Source organism: Vombatus ursinus, unplaced genomic scaffold (assembly GCF_900497805.2).
Source record: "Vombatus ursinus unplaced genomic scaffold, bare-nosed wombat genome assembly UNPS02014799.1, whole genome shotgun sequence".
NCBI lineage: Eukaryota > Metazoa > Chordata > Mammalia > Diprotodontia > Vombatidae > Vombatus > Vombatus ursinus.
This window is the reverse complement of record NW_020954577.1, coordinates 20,402,499-20,425,712: the sequence shown is the minus strand read 5'-3', so window position 1 is coordinate 20,425,712 and position 23,214 is coordinate 20,402,499. Positions and strand designations below refer to the sequence as shown.

The 23,214-nt window shown below is 38.4% G+C and overlaps 1 pseudogene; it reads left to right on the top strand.

The window, feature by feature from the left end:
- Nucleotides 1–762: 762 nt before the first annotated feature.
- Nucleotides 763–22,758, top strand: LOC114050318 (annotated as a pseudogene).
- Nucleotides 22,759–23,214: the final 456 nt, after the last annotated feature.

Below are 23,214 nucleotides of genomic sequence, written 5' to 3'. Positions count from 1 at the left end.
GGCTATCATCAGGGCTAAATGAGAGAGAATTTGCTGGAACTTGGAAAACTCAAACCATGATAAGTCTTTTGTTGGGAGATGCCTCTCCAGATGAACTGTTGGTCTCTGAGAACAGCTGGCCTGCAATGCAGAGCCCATGGCAGCTGAGTTGGCAAGAGGGGAGCCCCGACTGGAAAGAGGCTCTGACTTTTCCATGTGAACACCCTTGAGAGCTACCGTGACCTCCAGGAATTGCAGAATTTCCTGAAGAAAACACCTCTCTTGGGGCTCCTCCACCATCCTCTTCATCTTCATCTTTTCTGTTTTAGGATGATGGCCAGATACAGCACACAACTGCAAATATTCTATAATATTCCTAATTTAAGCAGAATTTCCTCTATATTCCATGGGATCTTGGCACTTTCACACAATTTGTGGACTATATCAAATAAAACTCCCAATGTCCTTTATTTTAAATGACACATTTTAAATTTGAAGGTTTTTTTAGATTGCTCTATAAGTAGCCATGGCTAAAAGGGCCACTGGGGCAGAAAGGGGGAAGACCACTGAGCTGAGAGGCAGGAGACACGACTCAGGATCTTTAAGCAGTAGGATACTTTGGCTTCTAATGGTAACACCACCAGTCTTAATGCCAGAAGCTTGGAGTTTGAGGCTTTTGTCAGACACTAGTAGTGCAACCTTGGACACACCATTTAATTTCTCCAATTTGAAATTTCTGCTTCTTAAACAAGGGGTTCTAATACATCCCAATTCCCTAGGATGATGTCGGTGAAGCTGCACACATTTGAGCTGGTACTACTGGCCTTGTCTTAGCTTGCTTATATTGGGTATGGGGACAAAATGAGATCTTTTAGCTCTGGGGGGATCTTCCTTGGTTTTAATTGAAGAGGTTCAAATGTTTCTGAGAAGTTGTTTTTAGACCCAGTCCACCTACATCACCTTAACATAGTTTGATATTTGCCAAATACAAGAAAAAAAAACACAGTAGTACCTAAGTGAAAAGATGACAGTCCCTATGAGGAGATTCAGCCCCTTACTCTGAATAAAACACAAATCTGAAGACTAAAGAAAGAAATGAACAAACCAAGAAAATTAATAATGCAGTGCGGTACAATAAGAGTAGCACACTATCAAGGGGAATCTCCCAAAGAAGAGAATAATGCTTCACAATGACTCCTGTAGCCCCAGAATGACTGGTAGGTGCATGCTGAGAAACACTGCCAGAGGAAACCCCGGAGACAAATGCACACAGAGAAATGCTCATAAAGGGATGACCAGGAAGACCCTCAAAGGGGTCAGGAGATCATGACTTAGAGTGCGGTGGTGGCTGGAGATGCGAATAGCAGGCCAAATGAACAGCCTGGTCTTAGAACTCTTCCCAAAGTAATCTAGCCTGGAGTAATTTGCCATTTCCTTCTCCAGCTCATTTTCCAGATGAGGAACTGAGACAAATAGGACTAAGTGATTTGGCCAGGGTCAAAGAGTTAGTAAATGTCTGAGGCCAGATTTGAACTCACAAAGTTGAGTCTTCCTGTCTTCTGACCTGGCACTGTATCTATTGTGCCATCTAGCTGCTCTCTTCCTGTTTTTCTTCTCTTTGCTCTGCCAACAAAGCAAACCGATCTTTGGACCAGCAAGCATGGAATACAAACGGCTACTAGGGAGGTAATAACCAATCCTGCATCAGTCATTAGATGTCTCATAATGTCCTAGACATGGCTATGGAGTGCGAGCTGTAGGAAATTCTCAGATTCAACTCTTTCATAAAGTCTTCAAGCAGATTCTCACCAACAGACTTGTTCTGCTTCTTAAGGGCCAACCTCACTAAAGATGGAGAGGCTCATCACTAGCAGGATAGCCTCTAGGCAGGGGCTCCTCACCTCCTTTGTGTCATGGACTCCTTTGTCAATCTGGTGAAGTCTAAACACCCTTCTCAGAATCATGCTTTTTTTTTTAATACTTGAATGAGATGCTACATTTCAAGTAGAAAGTAGAAGCTAGTGAAAATAGAAATAGAAAATTTTCCTCAGGGAGTGCAGAATCTGAAATGTTGGACTTGGAGTCAGGAAGACTTGAGTTTGAATCCGTTACCTAGAGCTCCCATTTTATAAACTTCCTTTAAGATGGCTTTCAAGTATTCTGTGAAATTTAATCTCTAGAATTTGTACAGCACTTTAGAGTTTGCAAATACACTTACATCTTATCACATTTGATCCTCAGAATGACCTCGTGAGGTAGGTACTATTATTACCCCCATTTTAGACATAAAGAAACTGAGACTGAGTAAGAATAAATGACTTGCCTAAGGTCACATAACTAATAAGTAAGTCTGAGGCAGCCACCAAAGTGAATGTCTACATTCATGTAATCACTGATCCATGGAGTATGGAAATACTCAAGAAAACTAGAGAGATGCTCCAAGCTTTCTTTGATTTTTAGCCAACAAACCCATATGAACAGCATTCTTTGTTATAGAAAGAACAAGGAGATGGAATTGCTAAGCCACTGGGAAGGGAAAGGAAGGGAAAAGAAAAGAAGGGAAGGGAAAGAGAGGAAAGGGAAAGGAAGGGAAGGAAGAAGAAGAAGGACAGGAGGGATGACCTGCCATGCTCAACTGGAACTGGCCAGTGGGGCAGCCTGTGTTATTCACGGGTTGCTGTTGTCCTTTGTTCTTGAAGAGGAAGGGCCATACAGTTACCAGCCTCACTTTCTCCACTGGAGCCACTTGGATGCAGTGGCAAGATATAAATCAGGGCAACTGGAGATAGCTCCCACTACAGGATTGAAGAAGGGGGAAGAATATAACAATTTTCAACAAAGGAAAGAGGAAATAGGCCAATGGATATAAACAGAGAGGTAGACAAGGACAGAGTGATGAGCAAGTGTGCTTTGTGCTGGACAAAAAGGAGAAAAGAGAGATGTGAGGAAGAGAGAGGAAGCAAGGGGATTAGAGTTACTTATCTGTCAACAACAGCTAGTTCTCCCTCCCTTTAGAAAGAGAGAAAGACACTTGAAGTCCTCCTTTCCTGTGGTTCCCTGTCCTCACAGCCTCCAGGCCCACTTTTCATTGAGGTTTTGGTCATCATATCTGGGGGCCCATCCTTTCTAGTTTGTGCTACTTCTATCCCGTCTCTTCCTCACTCTTATCTTTGAAGAATTATCTACACTATGCCACAGACACCACCAGCTATTTTTTCTCAAGGCCAATTTGAGGCCTTCAGGAAACTTTGCCCTTGATGTTAAAAAAATGAACCAGGACAGATCAGTGACTTCCTGAGATCTACAATCCTTTGAATGGCAAATCATTTGGCCACAGGATAATGCCCATCTGCCATTAACAAAACCCAACCACTTGGATTCAGTACCTCAGACTTAAAGAGCTCCTTTCAATATCGTTTCCTTTAACCCAGGCTGTCTTTGTGGACCTCAGTAAATAGTTGGGATTCAGCAGTATAACAAAAAGCACAAAAAATGGGATGCATGCAGGTAGACAAGCCACGTAAGGAAGAGTGCTTTGTCAGTAGGTGTTTGGATAAAATAGTAATGATGACAACTGAAATGCAAGACTTGGTCAAGTGCTTGGCAGGAGTTTGTACCACATAAACTGTCCCACTCTCTCTTTCATGTGTAGAATTGGAGAAGATAGGAAGGAAGGAAATTAGCCTTGGGGATAATCCAGGTTTTGTACGGAAGTTCCCTTGATTTTTTGCCCTTAAGAACCTATGAACTCAAGGGCTAGGTGCAAAATGAATGGACAACAGCTTGGCTAATTTGTTCATTTCAGCCGTCTTCATGATTGATGTGGATCAGTGTATGGTCAATTTGGACACAGAGATGAGGATCAATCATGAAGACAGCTGAAATAAATGGCTTGGCTTGGCCTGGCCCCAGGATGGTCAGTCTGCCTTCTGCAGACCTGGCCTGAATGTGTGAGCTTTAGAAAAAGTCACCAAAATAATTTTCCACTTACCTGATGGACCTTGATCAAGTTGGAATGAATGGGCTGCTTCTGAATATTTGCATTTCATTCTTCCCACAGTTTCACTCTCCTATTTTCTTCTTAAACTTAAAGTTGTTTTTTCTGCAGGAAGTTCTGGAATCTTCCAGACCCATTGATGGCCACTCCATTTGTTTTCTGTTCCTGGAAACCTTATTTGGCATTAATCTGTCCTGGGTAAGATTTGTCATCCACATGCCCAAACATTGATTATTATTCCTCACAGGTGGCCATTCTTTCTGACTTAGGCATCCTTGACAATCTAGGTTTGAAGAACACCCCTTTGTTGAGATGTTTCTGAACATGAGACCAACAAAAATATGAGGTTCAACAACATGGGTTGTTCAGCCCTAACCAGGAGTAGCAAGGCAGAGGAAGTGATTCCTTCAAGCAGACCAGTGATAGACCACATCAAGCCAGAGATCAATATATCATTGTAATTTTTTTAACATTCAAAGATGATGATGGAGTTTCTGACAATGACATCTGTATGTTTTGGCAAGGTATGGTTCCTGGCCAGTAGTTTTTCCTAGCTGGATGACACGTGGAGAAACCAACCCAAGCCCTCAAACCAGATGTTGCCCCTCTAGGCTCTGTTGACCTCTTTATATCATTCTACATACATTGATGATCATCTTTTGACTTCCTACTCACTAAGTTTCCCTGTCATTTATTATTTCACCCAGATTACAGTGAAAAGACTTCTGGATTTTGAATCAAAAAGCCTAGTTTAAAGTCCTATCTCCAGCACTCAGAATCTGGATAATGTTGAACACCTCACTGTACTTTGCTAAACTGCAAATTCCTTATATACAAATATACAAAATCCCACTCAATAACTATTTAGTAAATACCTGCCATATGAAAGCACAGTGGTACTGGACAGATCAATTAGCTTGAGGGTCATATCCTACCTCAGACTCTCCTTAAGTAAGCTTTCAAGGTCAAGCTATTGATACACAATATCAAAATTTGGGTGTGATGAGATGAACAGTCAGTGATGAATGCCAAGGAGGTAAAATCCTAATCCAACTAAAGCTGTCCAACCTTCAAATTGGCTGCCTTGGGTGGCAGTCAGCCAGTTCCCCTCTTTTGAAGTAGTCAAACACAGACTTGATAGAGACTTAAATATGCTTTAGTGGAAATTCCGTTCTTATGCAGGATGGAGTAGGATATCACCAAGATCTGTCCAACTCTCAAAAAGATTCTGCCAATAAAATAAAAAGGGCAATTTTACCTAAACTAATTTATGTGTTTAATGTCACCCCAATTAAATTACCAAAAATTATTTTCCTGAATTAGAAAAAATAATAACAAAATTCATTTGGAAGAACAAAAAGTCAAAAATGTCAAAGGAATTATGAAAACAAATGTAAAGGAAGGTGGTCTAGCAGTACCAGAGCTTAAACTCTATTATAAGGCCATGATTATCAAAACTATCTGATATTAGCTAGATTATTAGTAGATCAATGGAACGGAATAGACAAAATCTACAGCAGCAAATAAATATAGTAACCTTGTATTTGGCAAGTGTAAAGACTTAAAATTTGGGTAGAAGAATTCATTATTTGGAAAAATTGTTGGGAAAACTGGATAGCAGTGTGGCAGAAATTGGGTGTAGAACAATATCTTGCACCGTTTGTCAAGATAAGGTCAAAATGGAGGCATGACCTAGATATAATGAGAGATATTGCAAGAAAATGTGAAGAATATGGAACATATTACCTATCAGACTTATGGATAGGTTAATAATTCATGAATAAACAAGAGATGATAGAGATCAGTGAGGTGTAAAATGGATATTTCTGATTGCATTAAATTAAAAAGGTTTTCTGCAAATAAAACAAATATAGCCAAGATCAAAAGGAAAGCAGAAAATTGAGGAAAAATTTTTATACATAGATTCTCATATAAAGATTTCATATCTCAAATATATAAAGATCTTCATCAAATCTAGAAGAATACAATCATTCCCCAATTGATAAATGGTCAAAGGATATGAACAGGCAGCTTTTAGAAAAAGAAATCAAAATATTTTGAAGTCATATAAAAATGGTCCAAAAGATTATTGAGTAGAGAAATACAAATTAAAACAACCTTGATATCATTCTACATTTATGAAATTTGTTAAAATGATAAAAAGGGAAAGTGACAAATACTGGAGGGAACATGGAAAAGCAGGGGCACTAATTCATTGCCGGAGGATTTGTGAACTGACCCAACCATTTTGGAGAGCAATCTGGAATTATTCCCAAAGAGTTATTCAATTCCTTCTACCTTTTGACCCAGAAATATCACTAATAGATCTATTTCCAAAGGTGATTGGAGAAAGGAAAATAACCTGTAGGTTCCAAAATATTTATAGCATCTCTCTTTGTGGTGTCAAAGAACTGGAAGTTGTGGGGATGCCCATCAATTGAGGAATGGCTGAACAAGTTGTGGTATATGATTGTTATGGAATCCTACTGTGTCATAAGAAATGATGAGCTCAATGATCTTAGAAAAAACGTGGTTATACTAGCATGAAATAATGAAGAGCCAAATGAGCAGAACCAAGATAACCTTGTATACAGTAACAGCAATATTATTTTGAGAACAACTTTGAACAAATGTCATTTTGACTACTATAAATACCTCAATTAACTACAAAAGACATATGAAGAAATACACTATCTACATTCAGAGAATGAACTGATAAATGGAAGTATGTATAGATTGATTTTACATATACATATATATATATATACATGATATACATATACACACATATTTGTGTCTCATGGTATCCATCTGGGGGGTAGACAAAAGGAAACAAAAGGAAATTTACGTGATAACTTTATTAAATATTTAAAAGGAATAGCAAGATGTACATAATGGATTTGCAGTCTCATGTGCAATCACCTTTTTTTCAATTCTATGATGTTCTGAAAATACTTGTTTTATTTCTTAAATTCAGAACAAAAAAAACACCATTTTTAAAAAGATTCTGAGAGTCAAACTCTAGGATAACAGTAATAGCTAACATTGATACAGTGTTTACTATGTGCCCAACCCAGTGCTAGGCATTTTAAAAAGATCATTTCATTTGCTCTTCTCAATAATCCTAAGAAGAAGGTGCTATTATTGTCAGCATTTCATGGATGAGGAAACTAAGGCAAACAGAAGTTTTGTGACTTGCCCAGGGTCACACAGCTAGCAAGGGTCTGAGGCCAGATTTGAACTCAGGTCTTCCTGACTCCAGGCCTGGGGCTTAATCCATTGTAGCACTTGGCTGCTTCAGGTTTCAAGTCCCTTGGTATATTTGCTATAAATTACATTGAAGAAAACTGCCTGTCTTCTGCAACTTGATCCCTGCTGTACTGGGGTGTCAGCTACATCAGATAATCATTAATTCTGATGACAATGGCTGAGCCTTCTTGGAATGTTTAGCATATTCTAGGTAACTAAGCATCCTTAACAATTATGAAAGCTAAGGCAGAATAGATGTGGCAATTTGATTTTTCCTCCTAGAGTTTCAATTCATACCAGGAAAACTCTCTTATCTTCCCTGTGTCTCTGAATCTGAAAGAGTAAAGGCTAATGTCTGGTGAGTTTCTTTACTCCTACAGCTGCCTTGAAATTCCAGCAACAAGCAATGATTGCTTTGTAGATGATTCAGAACCTCTTTGGACAGTCTGGATCACACTATTCACTTATTTCTCACAAAACCTCAAACACTGAGCTGAGAGGAGCCTTAGAGGTCAACCGATCCAACTCACATCTGAACAAGAATGTCTGACCTTAATGACCCCCCTGAGGAGGGTCAGGTGGCATCCATATGAAGAGCTTTAGGTAGCCCGGCACCTCCAGCTTACTTACATGTCAACTGATTGGATGACTCAGTAAACCTTGGTGCAAGTAAAGACAAACCTTTCAACAATAATAATACTGTGCTTGATATTTATATAAGCAATTTAAGGTTTGAAAAAAGAACTTTACAAACACCATCACATTTAAACCTAAAAACAATCATCTCAGATAGGTGGGATTACAATCCCCATTTTACAGATAAAGAAACTAAGGCTCACAAAGATGAAATGATTGGCCCAGGGTCACATTTCTAAATTGTCTAAACAAAGTTCCTTGAGTGGACAGACTGATCTGATTTTGAATCCTTAGTGCTTATCACAGTGCCTAACAGAATAAATGCTTAATTAATATTTGTTGATTTAAAGCCTATTTTGGACCCTGATTTCCTGGTTCCAATTGCATCACATTATTCATTACGCACAACATTGTATCTTTATTGATGGACAAGTGCATTTATTTTTTATCAAGGATTGGAAGAAATGTAAAAAACATGATCTGGGCTAAATATTCTGATACTCTGAGAAAGTGCTGAGTCTTGCCTTATTCACCAAGAAGAAGAAAAACTGTGTGCACAAGTCAGCTGCTGATTTCAGTTGGTTAGGGAATTCGTTTGCTCCCAGAAAAGTAACATTAGCATGCTATCCCACTCTTCCTAATGTATCCAGATGTAAGAAATTTAATTTTTGTTTTAAATATAGTAAACATTCTAGTCTAAGGACGGAGTGTCTGCCAAATACTAACCTCAGCTCTTTTGATTTTGTGCCTTGAGTATGAAAAAGTGTGAAACTACATAAAACTAACTATTTTGCTTTCAAATATTTTATTTAATTTGCTGAATTGTATCAAATTTTGAAGTGGCAAGTCCCTGTCAGGCCAAGTGTCCATAGAATGAGAAGGAGCCTAAGGGATTCTCTTATGGGACAGCAAATTAAGAAAATGCTCACTCTGTTACCATTTCCATTCTTATAGGCTTAGCAAAACCTTTGAAAAAGTGCCTGTGTTTCCAACTCAACTGCAGTCTCCAATTTGTATAGATATTAGTATCATATAGAAATTCAGAAATTATATCAGTGGCTTATGTTGTCCTCACCATTAATGGACTCTTGGTATGGAATACTTGTATTTAAATGCCAAATGTCTCTGAGGGGACAAAAATAGATCCTGTTTGGTTATTTCTTCCAAGCCTACAACTATTGGGTCCCTCAAAACTGTTGCCCAAATTCTGCTTTGCTCTGAATGTTATGTCCTTCCTGTGTCTCTTTACAGACATATATACATATATATATATACATACATGCATATATACACATGTAAGCATGTGTGTATGCACACAGAAGACATACACAGATATGGAGAATACCCTGGTCTTAATGCAATGCCTTCACTCTGTTGATTATCTCCGATTTATCCTGTCGATTGCTTATTTGTACATAGTTGCTTGAGGGTTGTCTCACAAGGACTGGGAGCTCCTTGAAGGCAGGCACTGTCTTTAGCCTTTCTTTGGATCACCAGTAAACAATGCCTAGCATAGAGTAGGACCTTAACAAATGCTTATGGATTAACTGACACGTGTGTGTGTGTGTGTGTGTGTGTGTGTGTGTGTGTGTGTGTGTGTGAGAGAGAGAGAGAGAGAGAGAATGATTCATTAATATATAGAACTCACCTTAAGGGAACCTCTCATCACTGCAGTTTAGTATCTGCTACACAATGTCTAAGGGCAGGAAGGTGGCACAGTAAATAGGGTGCTGGACCCAGAGTTAGGAAGACCAATCTCCCTGAATTCAAATATGGCTTCAGATACTTACTAGCTCTGTGACCCTGGGCAAGTCACTTTTAACCCTTCATACCTCAGTTTCCTCATCTGTAAAATAAACTGAAAAAAAAGGGAAAACCATTCCATTATCTTTGCCAAGAAGACCCCAAATGGGGTCCCAAAGAGTCAGATACAACTGAAATGACTAAACAACAACAACACACAGTATCTAGTCTCAGAGAGTTTCACCTAGGCAGTGCAGTGGATGGAGAGGCAAACCTGGAGATTAGGAAGACCTAAGTTGAAAGCTAGATTCAGATACTACGAACCTGTGTGAACTTGAGCAAGTCTGTCTCAGTTTCCTCATTTGTAAATGGGGATGGTAATAGCAACTATCTATCAGGTTATTTGTGAGGATTAAATTGGGTAATATTTGTAAAATGTTTGTCAAAAGTTAAAATACATATATACGAATGCTATTTTTATTATTAAATTTTATTTTTAATTTCTGGAATAAAACAAGCATTTCCATAAATACAATAAAACAGATGATTGTGCATGACACTGCAAATCTTCTATGCACAACTTGCTATACCTTTCAAATATACAACAAAATTGTTATGTAAATTTCTTTTTTTTCTTCCCTCCCCCCAACTCCAACCCTAGAGATGGCTACCATTAGACAAAATAGGGGTGTGTGTGTGTGTGTGTGCGCGCGCGCGCACACGCCCACAGAATTATTCTATACATACATCTATTAACGTCTTTCTATATAGGTCCTTTATAGTTAATTTGGATATTTATAATAGCCAAAATAACCTATTGGTTCAGATTCATTTTTAAAATAATATTGCTATTATTGTGTACAATGTTCTCTTGGTTCTACCCTCCAACTCTAACTCTAACCTCCGACTCTAACCTTAAATGCCTCCAACTCTAACCTTCTGACTTCATTATTTTATGCAAGTTTTTCATGTTCTTTTTTTCTAAAATCATTGAGCTCATCATTTCTTATAGAACAGTAGTATTCCATCACAACCATATACCACAACTTGTTCAGCCATTCTGCAATTGATGGGCGTCCTTGCAATTTCTAGTTCTTTGCCACCACAAAGCTGCTATAAACATTTTAGAACACACAGGTTCTTTTCCTTTTCTCCTAATTATCTTTGGAAATAGACCAAGCAGTGGTATTGCTGGGTCAGAGGATATAGGTAGTTTAATAACTTTTTGGGCATAACTCCAGATTGCTCTCCAAAATGATTGGGTCAGTTCACAATTCTACCAGCAATGAATTAGTGTCCCAGTTTTTCCACATTCCCTCCAAGATTTGTTGCTTTCTCCTTCAGCAGGGATTACTGCTTTTATTTTTGTCTTTGCACCCTCAACATCTTGCACTCAGTAGGAACTTAATAAATTCTTGTTTAACTGAAGCCCCTGATTTCCTTAAGGTCAGAAATTACTACACTACAGACTTCTCTTTCTCATTAACCACTCATATTTTATTTCACAAAGGAAAGGGACTAAAAATTCTCATCAAATACTTTTACACTAGTCCTCTCTTCTTGGGCAAAGTCAAGTGTAAAACACAGGAACTAATCAAGGTCATTTTAATAAACAATGATCATTTAAATTATCATGATAAGTTTCCACTTTTTACTTTTCATTGAAGGAGGAGGGATAATTTTAATGGAACTATTTAGTGAGTTATCCATCTACTTGTATATTTCAATGGATCAGTGATCTCATTTTGGAGGTGACCCCCTCATACACACACACACACATCAGGACACATTTAGAGTGGATTAATGCTTCTGCCATTGGGGCTCTCATCCATATCTTTCCATGCTTCCTCCATTAGATTTCCACATAACATTCTAGGGACCTTAGGCTAGGACTTAGCATTATCTAGCTACCAATTGAGCATTTCAAATGCTCCATTTCCCCTCACATTCTAGATATGATGGCCTACTATCCTTTGCTCATCATGCATCTCTTTGATTATGTCTTTGATACCATTTTTTTAACTTTTTGGTACAGAATTCCTTGGTAATAATATTCTATGTGTTATTATGATCACCATTGTCCTTCAGGTGATTCATATTTTGTCTCCTTGTACGTTATGCCATTCTGTGATTCACAGTTATACACCCTGAGAGGAAGATTATTGGTATTAAAGTTATTGGGGTGTGTGTGTGTGTGTGTGTGTGTGTACCTATAATCTTCCTGTAAGAAAATGCATAGCTGTGAATAAACTATGCTATAATATATATTATATACATATATACACATATGTGAGAGAGAGAAGGGGGGGGAGAGAGAGAGGGAGGGAAAGAAGGGGAGAAGGGGAGAGGGGGAGGGGGAGAGAGAGGGAGAGAGGGAGAGAGGGATATACAGTACAGATACACTGAACCAAATAGATATGGTCTGCCAAAGAATATTGTTGACAAAAGCCACTTCTTCCTTTCTCATATTTTCATAAGCATTCCCTTGACACATGGGTAAAATATTCTTAACACAGATTTTGCAAAGTTGAGAACATAGACAGATGGGTTACTAGTTATTTATATCTTATTGCTATCCTTTTTGGAGTGGAACCACATCAATAATTTTTCCCAAAAGTTTTAATATGACAGATTCACAAAATCCTTATGTTAGAAGAGATCAAAGCAGAAGTCTAGTTGAACTCATATCTGAGAACCTATGCTCACTATAATATCTGCAACAAGGGGTCATCCCATCTTAGTCTGAAGACCTCCAAGGAAGAAAAGAAAACCCAAACCAAGCAAACACTAGCACCTGAGGCAGCCCCTTCCACTTTTCAAGTTCTATTAGTTAGGCCCCCTCCCCATCCCATAAAGCTTAACTTTTCATCTTTGCAGCTCTTATTTTTCTCCTTATTCTCCCGTCGGGGGCCAAGTGGAACAAGTCAGATGCTGCTTCCACATCAAAGTCTTTAGACTCTTCATCAATCCTCACATGACATTGACTCAAAGCTCTTCACCATCCTGGTTGTCTTCCTCTGGATATCCTTAAGTTTATCAATGCCCTTTCTAACCAGTGACCCCCAAACCTGCAAAAAAGTTCCCCAGAGGTAGTCCGACAAAGGCCACTGTTCAAGGGGTTTATTACTTCCTTTGTCCAGGAAGCTTTCTGCTCTTTTGTAAAATAGCTTGACGGTTAATCTCTTAATTTTCTCAAAATTGTGATGCCTCCATACTTGGTTGGATCCATCCGCTCTTCCCGTCTTTGGCTTCTGAGATGCCATGCATGCTCCCTCTCACAGCACAATGGACCTCTCAAGGTAGAATTCACATGTGATGACCTTTCCTTTTATTGAGGGACAGACAACCTTGTGGCACCTTTCCTATTTTTTCCCCTTTAAAAACAAACAAAACTGTACTTTTTCATACTCACTTACAACTGGGAACACCAAAGGAAGGTTGGCAAAAGAAGGCCATTGTCTTCTAGCCCTTTGCTGCCCGTTCAAAGCATGGATCCCTCCAATCTCTAGGGGTGATAGTGCGACCTCTGCAGTTCTTCTAGTTTTATGACTTATGTTCCTATAATTCTGCCAGGATGCCCCAGGAAATGGTGTCATTGAAGTTTTCAAACATCTTTACTTAGCTTTCAGTAACATACACACAAGTTCATCATCCAGAATTGTCATCCCCTTTCATTTTACACTTGGGAGGAAGTGATGCATAAGCAATAACTGAATTGGAAGTCAGAAAAAAAAGCTTTTCTCCTTTTATTAAGTTCTCCCCAGGTCCTCCATTTTGGGGAAGAACCCCAGACCAACCATCTCTCAATTTCTGAGCTTAGCAACCTGCTGCCTACTGAGTCTGCTACTACGGGTCCCTTCTACAATTGTTGATTTCTTCCTGAAACCTCCATTTTAGGGAAGGGCCCCATACTAGCCATCACTCATTCTCTCGGCTTAGTAGCCCCGTCCTCCTGTCTGGATACCTCTCTCCCCACCCTTTACTCCCTTTTCTTGTGTTGTCTCCCACTATTAGAATGTAAGGGCCTTGAGGACAGGAGCTGCCTCCCTTTTGATTTCTGTTTGTATCACCAGTTCTTAGCACACTGCTTGGTACATAAGAACATTTTAACAAATACGTGTTGACTGACTGACTCATTGACTGATGACTGAGTACCTCAGACAAGTACTTGCTATGTGGCACTAGGCAAATTAATCAGTCTCAGTTTCCTCATCTGAAAAATGAAGATGATAAAAATAAGACAATGTCCCAAGGTGAAGATTAAAGGAGATGATATATGTAAAGGTCAAACCTTAAAAAGCTATATTTTATAAACTGAGGCATTGTTGGCATGAAGAAGCAGTTTGTTTGTTTGTTTGTTTGTTTTTCTGAAAAGTTTTGTTTGAGGAAACCCTGTCCATAGGTACCAATAGTTTTCCCCACTCCAAAACCCTTTAAATAAGGCAGACCATGTCTTTGGTGGGCAGTTCTGGCTTCTCCACTCTCTGATGTGAATCTAGATATGAATTTAATAATAAACCATCATGACTCATAAAATTAAGTTCTTTTGCATTAATTTTCAAATCTTTAGGAGTTAGAAGGTCACACATCATTAACATTAATGTTAGTCTACAGCAACTTTGACATTTATACCTTCTAGATTAAACAGATAAAAGGTGCATTTTCTTCTTATACAATTAAAATAATAATAATTTTAAAAGATAGTTACTGGTCATGCATGCGTAGCAGAGGTAACACTGTGAAGGAGTATCATCTTTTCTCTACATGCTCATTCTCTTGTGACACAATTGATTTGATTTGATTTATTCTGATTTTTTATTAATTTATATTGATTTATCAACAATCACTTCCGTATATTTTTGAGTTTAAAATTTTCCTCCCCTTCCTCCCCACTACCCTCCCCAAGACAGGGTACAATATAGCATAGGTTATACATATACATTCATATTAAACATTTTTACATTAGTGATGTTGTAAGTAAGAATTAGAACCAATAGGAGGAACCACCAGAAAGAGGAAATAAAACTCAACAGAGGAAAAAAAATAGCAAATACTGTGCTTCTATCTACATTCAAACTCCATAGTTCTTTCTTTGGATGTGAAAAACGATTTCCATCATGAAGCCTTTGGAGATGTCTTAGATCCTTGCATTGCTGGGAAGGGTTAAGTTTATTAATATTGGTCATCACACAACATGGCTGTTATTGTGTACAACATTCTCTTGGTTCTGCTCACTTCACTTAGCATCAGACCATACAAGTCTTTCCAGGTTTTTCTGAAGTCAGCCTGTTCATCATTTCTTATAGCACAATAGTATTCCATTACATTCATATACCACAACTTGCTCAGCCATTCCCAAATTGATGAGCATCCTCTCAGTTTTCAATTCTTTGCCACCAGAAAAAGAACTACTATGAATATTTTTTGTACATGTGGTTCCTTTTCTCATTTGTATGATCTATTTGGGATACAGCCCTATAACTGCTATTGCTGGGTCAAAGGGCATGCACATTTTTATAGCCCTTTGGGCATAGTTCCAAATTGCTCTCCAAAATGGTTGGATCATTTCACAACTCCACCAACAATGCATTAGTGTTCCAATTTTCCCACATCTTCTCCAACATTTATCATTTTCTTGCTTTGTCATCTTGGCCAATCTGATAGGTGTGATGTGGTACCTCAGAGTTCTTTGATTTGCATTTCTCTAGTCAATAGTGATGTAGAGGATTTTTTCATATGAATATAGATGGCTTTAATTTCTTCATCTGAGAACTGTCTGTTCATATCTTTTGACCATTTATCAATTGGGGAGTGACTTGTATTCTTATAAATTTAACTTAATTCTCCATGTATTTTAGAAATGAGACGCTTATCAGAGACACTGGTTGTAAAAATTATTTTCCAATTCTCTACCTTCCTTCTAATCTTAGTTGCATTGGCTTTGTTTGTGCAAAAAGTTTTCAATTTAATGTAATCAAAGTTATCCACTTTGCTTTTCGTAATGTTCTCTATCTCCTGTTTGGTCATGAATTTTTCTGTTCTCCATAAATCTGATAGGTAAACTATTCTTTGCTCTTCCAGTTTGCTTACAGTATCAGCGTTTATATCTAAATCATGAACTCATTTTGACTTTATTTTGGTATATGGTGTGAGATTTTGATCAATGCCTAGTTTCTGCCATACTCTTTTCCAGTTTTCCCAGCAGTTTTTTTTTCAAAGAATAAGTTCTTATCCCAGAAGCTGGGGTCTTTGGGTTTATCAAATAATAGATTGCTATAGTCATTGACTACTGTGTCTTGCATACTTAGCATATTCCACTGATCCACCACTCTATTTCTTAGCCACTACCAAGCATTTTTGATGATTGTTGCTTGATAATACAATTTAAGATCTGGAATGGCTAGGCCACCTTCTCCTGTATTTCTTTTCATTAGTTCCCTTGATATTCTGGACCTCTTGTTCTTCCAAATGAATCTTGTTATTATTTTTTTCTAACTCTATAAAATAATTTTTTGGTAGTTTGATTGGTATGGCATTGAATAAGTAAATTAGCTTAGGTAGAATTGTCATTTTTATTATATTAACTCAACATACACATGAGCAACAGATGTTTTTTCCAATTATTTAGATCTGACTTTATTTGTGTGAAAAGTGTTTCGTAATTGGGTTCATAGAGTTCCTGGGTTTGTTTTGGGAGGTAGACTCCTACATATTTTATGATGTCTGCAGTAAGTTTAAATGGAATTTCTCTTTCTATTTCTTGCTGTTGGGCTTTGTTAGTAATACGTAGAAATGCCAATGACTTATGTGACTTTATTTTATAGCCTGCAACTTTGCTAAAGTTGTTTATTATTTCAAGTAGTTTTTTACTTGATTATCTAGGATTCTCTAAGTATGTCATCATGTCATCTGGAAAGAGTGATAGCTTTGTTTCTTCTTTGCCTATTCTCATACCTTCAATTTCTTTTTCTTCTCTCATTGCTAAAGCTAATGTTTCCAATTATTTTTAGTCTATCTTTCTATGGCCCTTTATTACATATAATTTTTATTGCATCATGATCTTAAAAGGATGCATTTAATATTTCTGCCTTTCTGCATTGGATCGTGAGGTTTTTATGCCCTAGTACATGGTCAATTTTGGTGTATGTGCCATGTACCACCAATAAAAAAGTATATTCCTTTCTATCCCCATTCAATTTTCTCCAGAGATCTACCATATCTATCTTTTCTAAAGTTCTATTCACCTCCTTAACCTTTTCCTTATTTATTTGATTTATCTAGTTCAGAGAGGGGGAGATTGAGGTCCCCCACTAGTATAGTTTTGCTATCTATTTCTTCCTGTAACTCCCTGAACTTCTCCTCTAAGAATTTAGATGCTATACCATTTGGCGCATATATGTTTAGTAATGATATTACTTCATTGTCTATGGTGCCTTTTAGCAGGATATAGTTTCCTTCTTTATCTCTTTTGATAAGATCTGTTTTTGCTTTAGCTTTGTCTGAGATTAGGATTGATACCTCTGCTTTTTTTAACTTCAACTGAAGCATAATATATTCTGCTCCAGTCTTTTACCTTTACCCTGTGTGTGTGTCACTGTTTTTCAAATGTATTTCCTGTAAATAACATATTGTAGGATTATGGTTTTTAATCCATTCTGCTATCTGCTTCTGTTTTATGGGAGAATTTATCCCTTTCACATTCACAGTTATGATTACTATCTGTGTCTTTCTCTCCATCCTATTTCCCCCTTGTTTATGCTTTTCTTTCTCCTTTCTCCTTTTCCTCCTCACTAGTGTTTTGCTTTTAACCACCACCTCCCTCAGTCCCTCCTCTCTTCCGTTAACCCTTTCCCTTTTCTTTCCCTTTACCCTTACTGCTTTTTCCTCCCTTCTATCCCCCCTCCCTTTTCTTTCCCTTTTTCCCTCCTACTGCCTGTAGGGCAAGTTAGATTTCTATATCTAACTGATTATGCTATTCCTTTCTTGAGCCAAATTTGATGAGAGTAAGATTCAAACAATGCTCATCTCCCTCCCTTCTTTCCCTCTGCTATAATAGATTTTTGTGTCTTTTCCTGTAATGTAATTTACCCTTGTCTGCCTCCTCCTTTCTCAGTACATTTTCTTAGATGAGATTAATCCACTTACTTGGATCCATTTAACCCACTTGATTAGATTTTGTTTATCATTACATTTAAGTCAACTTATATTCACACACTTTATGTATACTCTTTTAACATGGTGTAATAACAATACAGTTCTCAAGAGTTGCAAGTGTCACCTTCCCTTGTAGGGATGTAAACAGTTTGTCCTTATTAACAACATATTGTATCTTTTTGTTCCATTTACCTTTTTATGTCTCTCTTGAGTTTTGTATTTGAAGATCAAATTTTCTGTTGAGCTCTGGTCTTTTTATCAGGAAGGTTTCAAAGTCCCCTATTTCATTAAATATCCATCTCCTGAAAGATCATGCTCATTTTCACTGGGTGGTTAATCCTTAGTTGTAATCCTAACTCCTTTGCCTTACAGAATATGTTCCACACCCTACGGTCTTTTAATGTAGAAGCTGCAAAATCCTGTGTAATCCTGACTGTAGTTCCTTGATATTTAAATGGTTTCTTTCTGGCTGCTTGCATTATTTTCCCTTTGACCTGGTAATTTTAGAATTTGGCTATTATACTCCTTGGTGTTTTCAATTGGGGATCTCTTTCAGGAGTTGATCTGTGGATTTTTTCTATGGCTATTTTACCCTCTGGTTCTAGGACTTCAGGGCAGTTCTACTTTATGATTTCCTAAAAGATATTGTCCAGGCTCTTTTTTTCATTGTGATTTTCAGGTACACCAATAATTTTTAAATTGTCTCTCCTGGATCGATTTTCCAGGTCAGTTGTTTTACCAATGAAGTATTATATGTTTTCATTTATTTTTTTTTCATTTTTTGTCTCTTTTGACTGATCCTTGCTCTCTCATAGTCATTAGCTTCCATTTGTCCGATTCTAACTTTTAACAATTTTTTTCTTCTATTAGATTTTGTACCTCCTTCCCCATTTGGCCAAGTGTATTTTTTAGGGATTTGTTTTCTTCAATGTACTTTTTTTTCCAGTTGGCCAGTTTTATTTTTTAAGGACTCTTCTACCTCTCTCATTTGACTTTTAAAATTCCTCTTGAGCTCTTCTTCATTTTTTAAAAAGGTATTTATCAAGTTTATTTTAATTCATACATTTTATAGAAAAACAGTAGTTTTTCATGCAGTATGAAAATTCAGGTCTGCACAAATTCTTCTATTTGCAGTCAAAGGGAAGTGAGGACATTATTGGCAGCAGCTGCAACTCCTGGTCTGGGGGTCTTTGCAGACACAGCTCTGGGCACACTTGGTACATTCTCCTGGGAAGCAGGAGCAGCAGCTCTTCTTGCTCAAGGCACACTGGCATGATTGGCATTTGCAGGAGCCTGAACAGGTGCAAGAGCCACCATTCTTGCAGTTACATTTGGGATCCATGGCTGGCAGGTAGATGTCAGGTACGCAGTCCTCACAGGTGAAGGATGACCAGGAGAAAGATGTCCCTCTTGAGCTCTTCTAAGAAGGCTTTTTGGGTTTCAGACCAGTTCATATTCCCTTTTGAGGTTCCAGATGTGGGTTTGTTGACAATGCTGTCCTCTTCAGAATTTCTGCCTTGATCTTCACTGTTTTCATAATATGAATCTATGGTATGTTTCTTTTTACTCTGGCCTTTAAAGAGATTGGGTTCTCCTGCTGGGGAGCAGAGGGCACTGACCCAAGCTTCTTGTATTGGGAGCCTAGGTCTTGGTCACTGGCTTTGTGTGCTGGGGCCTTCAAGGTTGGCAATTGGAGACTGTAGGGTTCTGGCAGCTTACCTGTTGTTGGGCTGGAATCAGCAAGGCTGGAACTCTAGGGCAACTCTAGGTTACCTGCTTTTCCTTTCCTTTTGCTTTTTTCAGCTTCTTTCACATGGATGTTGCAGGGTATTTATCCACCTTTGGCCCTTTGTAGTGCTCCTTCCCTTATTTTTACTGAAGCACTGGGAGACTCATTTTCTGTAGAATGCCGAGGCACCTGATGGTTTAGTGAGCTGATTTCCACCAGTTCCTCACCCTTACTGAGGCACTCGGAGGTCCAGGTGTTGATGTTTGCCTGCTCCACCACCTGGGTTTAAGGATCTCCTCCTGGGGTGCTAAAGTGGGGCTTTCAGCTAGCTTGCTGGGATGCCTCCCATTCAGTGCTGCTCCCCTTCCTCCAGAGCAAGAGGGGCCTTTCTCATTAATCCCTCAAGCTACCTGGGCTACTGGACTGCTGCTCTCTGTGTTTCTTCTGTTTCAGCTGTTCCAGGGTTTTTCCTGGGCAGATATTTTCTGGGCTTTCAGAAGTTGATAGGGGACGGTGAGAGTGACTACCTTTTTATTCTGCAGTCTTGACTCCCAGAAGCTGCAGTCGATTTATTCTGATGTTAAGTTGAACAAGTAATATCTGGATCTAAGTTTATATATTATATATGTACATGCACATGTATATGTGTGTATGTGTATATATACTATATGTGTATATTATATATACAGCTGTGTTACATGTGTGTATTGTATTACTTTTGTTGTTGTTGGTGCCAGGTAGGGTTTTCTTGGCAAAGATACTGACTAAAATGGTTTGTCATTTCCTTCTTCAGCTCATCTTATAGATGAAAAAAACTGAGGGAAATAGGTTTAATTGACTTACCCAGGGTCACACAGCTTGTAAATGTCTCCGTTCAGATTTGAACTCAGGTCTTCCTGATTCCAGGCCAAGTGCTCTTTCTACAGCCCTCAATTGTCAATAAAAAGTTTAAGTTCTTATTAAATGCAAGATGTTAGAAATAAAAATAAAAGTCAAGTCTCTATAATGAAGGAACTAAGACTGTCCTGAGAGAGAAAGCTGTGTACACATGCAGGAGTTGATGCAGAGACTCTGGAAAGTTATACAAAGTGATTCCAAGAGCTAGAAGGTCCTGAAGGTGGCAGAAGTGAAAGTGATGGGGGACAGAGGTGGAAAGCCTTCAAGTAGTGTGTGCCCCCTGAGCTCTGTTTGAAGGGAACTACAGATTCTCAGAAGGGGAGAATGGAGTGAATTGTAGACCTGGGGGGACATTCTATGCAAAGTCACAAAGATGTGCTAAATGGGGCTGGACGGCCTTCAATTTGTTGTCTACTTATTTCGTCTTTTTCTTCCAACATTTAGCAATTGATACTTTCTCAATGGCTCTTGCTTTAAGTTCACGATCACATCAGGGTATAAAAGACAACCTTCATGGAAACATACACACTTGAAGTCAGATTTATTGAAGGGTATTTTGGGATGCAGTTAGTTCATCCTTGTTCTCCAGGGAGCAGGAACAGTGCTGATGTGGGCTCTCATAGGGCTTTCAGTTGGAGCACATACTTCAAGACCTGCCGAAGTGCTCTGTGGACTAGTCGCTGCTCAGCTACTTCATTCTCCTTGCCTTACCTCTATCCCCCAAGTTCTAAGATGAGATTCAAGTTCTTTAAGTATGAAGTCAGGACAGAATAGGGACTTGTATTTTTCCTCATATGCTACAACTGGCTTCCTTCTTCTCAGCAATCAGGTGCTGATCATTTTTTTCTGCTCCAAGTTCAGCACTCTTCTATGACAGCATCAGAGGGCCAATGGATCTGTGGAAGATCTTGGCCCTGGAGCCATGCAAGGACAGCCTGAGTGGGACTTAGAGAATTACAGGTAGTACTCCATTTGTGAACTCAGAGCACAATATAAACCACTGGATGTAAGCAGCAATGAGATGAGCAGAAAACTACAGGATCAAAGAGAGTATAGATGGATCAAATCTATGCCCCTCATTCTATTCTTTTTTTTTTCTCACTAAAATTGTAGAATTAATGAAGCATATGTGTATAGGAACTCTTTGGCACAATCCTTAGTAGGAAATTCCATATACTTTTATTAATTTAGCAACTGTGAGTAAACACGTCTCTAAGAAAGAGCAGTAGGCGGTGTCCCTTCTACAAGTAATTTAGTCTAGCTTAGCAGAAATAAAAAAAAAGATCCAAATAATTAGAATGCCCACATGAGTATGTGGGTACCCAGGCATCTCTGGCATGAGCTGGGGTCCTGGGGTGAGATGCTAAAGGGAAAATGAGCGGCCAGGGAGTAGTGGGAGTAGAAGTGTGCTGGTGGCTGCCTTAAGAGCAACACAACACATGTGCTCCTAGAAGTTTGACCTAGAACTGGAAACAACTACTAGAAAAAGTTAAACATGCAGTTGCCTATGCACCTGACCCAAGGCTCTGAACTTTATGAAAGAGTCCAGGCAATCAGACTTCAAGTAATGGGTGATGGTGAGCTGAAAATCAACCTGCCATTCTTTGGTGCATGCCTGACAAAATCGCCTTGACAGATCTCTTTGCCATTGATCTTGAAGCTGTTGCTGAATAGATCTTTTTAAAGGTGTGCTATATTAGGGAGCAGCTAGGTGGTGCAGTGTATAAAGCTCCAGCTTTGGAGTCAGGAGGACCTGAGTTCAAATATGGCGTCAGACACTTGACATTTACTAGCTGTGTGAGCATGGGCAAGTCACTTAACCCTCATTGCCTCACAAAATAAAAAAGGTTCCAGAGAATATGTGTTCTCTGTTTGGTTGCAAAACCAGGAGACAAGCCACACTGCAGACTTTCGATTAATACCCAGTTACTAGCATGAGCAGATCATAAAATGAAAGCTGGGAAGAATAACTTCAGACCTCCATCAAAACTTGAATCACGTGTGGCAAGGATGAAACCAAAAACCCACCACCAAGCTACAATTTCTAGGAGTGGCATGGTCTAGTGGGGATAACGTTTGTGAGGAAAAAATAGGACTCTGCTCCATTTAAGTCAAATGCAGTGCAACAGCTTTGGGGAAAACAAGCAAACAAACAAACAATTATCACATTCACTGTTCAGTCCATAATATTGCAATATGAGAAGATTTCGGCATTACAGAAAAAATAAAATATACAAACCCCTGATGGCTACAGTTTTCTTGACAAATGAGCTGTTCCATGGACATAGATTTCTTCATTAGGTTATTACATGGATTTAGTGCAGAAGCAGCCTTTTTTCTCAGGCAGACTAAAAGGAGGATACTCCAGACTTAGCAAGAAACTATAATTTGATTTTCTTGCACTACAGATAAACGAAGAAGACGGAACTCTTTTTTTTGACAATGATAACCACAAAACACCTCACAGATTTTGTAACTAAAACTCATTCTCTCATTGTGAAATATATATACATTTTTTGTTCTGTACTTTTATAAGTGTTCAGACTTTACATAACTTTGTGCAAGTCGTTGGACAAGTCGTTGACCCTCCAAATCAAATACAGTTCTCTCCAAAAGTTAATAGCTGCAATCCATGCACAAACTTAACACATGAACCTTCTCATTTTTAGCTGTCTATCTCCTAAAACTAATGTCTTCTTTATTGTGGTTATTATGGCTATTACTATGGGCCTTTTCATTGATTGTATATTGGGATAGATGAGAGGTATGTCTTTTAAGTGGAAAATAAGCTTTATTAGTTTTCTCTTTCCCCACACAGTCTTCTCTCATT